Source organism: Priapulus caudatus, unplaced genomic scaffold, assembly GCF_000485595.1.
Source record: "Priapulus caudatus unplaced genomic scaffold, Priapulus_caudatus-5.0.1 Scaffold675, whole genome shotgun sequence".
In the NCBI taxonomy this organism is placed as follows: Eukaryota; Metazoa; Priapulida; class Priapulimorpha; order Priapulimorphida; family Priapulidae; genus Priapulus; species Priapulus caudatus.
Genome location: NW_014577736.1, coordinates 98,069 through 99,846, shown reverse-complemented (window position 1 = coordinate 99,846; position 1,778 = coordinate 98,069). Strand labels below are relative to the sequence as shown.

Here is a 1,778-nt window from a genome sequence, read left to right as displayed (position 1 = left end):
AGTTAGGGTTAGGGTTATGGTTATGGTTAGGGTTAGGGTTCGAGTTAGGGTTAGGGTTATGGTTAGGGTTTATAGTGGCATCAATGGATGTGCGGCATATTCACGTTCGAATACGGCATCAGTGGATGTCCAGATGCGTAGCCTGGAGGCTAGGCGACCGATTCCGGACGTGTGGCCACTGCGTATTCGAATAAACCTTCGGTCTATCGGGCCTTCGGTCTATAGGGCTGTAACCTTCCCATTTCGCCAGTTTCCCATTTCGCCATTTTCCCACTTCACCAGTTTCCCATTTCGCCAATATTTTATGTTGCTTCCAACCCCTGCACGAAATTGATCCTTCCAGTTCTTAAAAAAGAGTCATTTCTAGGTCGTTAGGGTGAGGGTTAGGGTTAGGGTTAGGGTTAGGGTGCCTGTACATGATCCATATGTTTTGATATATGTACGATTTCGCCTTCTTGTTCTTCAAATAAATAGTTGACTCCATATCTAAAGATTCGTTATAATTTATTCATTACAGAGGCCTACTTGTAACCCACCTCGAACAAGGGGGCGGTCAGGGAGAAATGGCGGAATGGGAAACTGGCGAGATGGGAGGGAAAATGGCGAAGTGGGAAATTTTTAATGGCGAAATGGCAAATGGCGAAGTGGGAAATGGCAAAATGGAAATAAACCGTGCCATACAATCAGGAGTGTATAATGACAAATAATGACAAGTAATGACAATGTCATTATTATACACTCCTGATATAATGTATATAGACACAACCTTTATGTCACAATTTCATGGGTATATGTAAAATGGTTTTTGCATAAAAAGCAAGTATTAGTGATGCTAAATATTTCCTCTAAATCTTACATGATGAAACGTCTTTAACCTAAGTACACAGCAAAAAAACGTTGACTTACTGTATGAACATGAACATGATGTGCACACCACATGCAATGTGAGAATTGTCAGAGATTATTTCTATCAAGATAACGGCAAAATAGGAAGTATAAATTATAATGCAGCAATTTAATCACAAAGAGTGTTTAAAACTCCATCCTTAATCGCATCTAGGCTATTTTTAAATCGCATACACTATACCTATTAATAATAATTTTGCAATGAAATTGGTCACAGAAATCTGTAGTGGATCTAGAACTGATTTGTTAGTGAATGAGGAATCAAGGAAGGCAATTATCAACATCAGAAGTGAAAACCGCCCTTCCCCCGCAAAACACATGAAATTAAATCTAATTTGGTGGTATTGTGTAAATCATAACTTAATATCATCGGTCTAATTATCAATTTTAATTATTAATTTTTTAATTTATTAATTATCACGGTATTCATATAAACAGACAGTGGTTGTAGCCTCTCCGCTTTAGCCCACCGTTTGTATGCTCGTGATGACGATGATGATGCTAGTTATAAAGATGCCGCTAACGAGCCCATACATAACGTAGCAGATTAACTACGTACCTACCTATATCTCACGCTAGTGATGGGAATCGGCTGGAATTTCATAATCGATTATTGGTTTCCCTTAACCGATCGATAATCGATTATAATCGGATAATCGGTTAATAACTTAATAATAGCATAGATTTAATTTAATCTTACTTTGTATATATACAATTATACATAGCATTCAATATTATCATGTTTTATGATCATCATTCATGTATTAAAGCCGCACAATGCGCATCCAAACGCTAATTTCCCCAGTACTAGACTAGCAAATACTTCGTGTCATGCATAATCACACTACCTTATGACAAAATAAACTCTAGTT

The 1,778-nt window shown here is 37.5% G+C and overlaps 1 protein-coding gene across 1 annotated transcript in view; it reads right to left on the bottom strand.

Annotated features, from left to right (window-relative positions):
- The window catches only part of LOC106812690 (nipped-B-like protein A), an 85,810-nt gene that overhangs the window by 51,846 nt on the left and 32,186 nt on the right, over window positions 1-1,778 (bottom strand). The gene's annotated exons all lie outside the window — the stretch shown is intronic.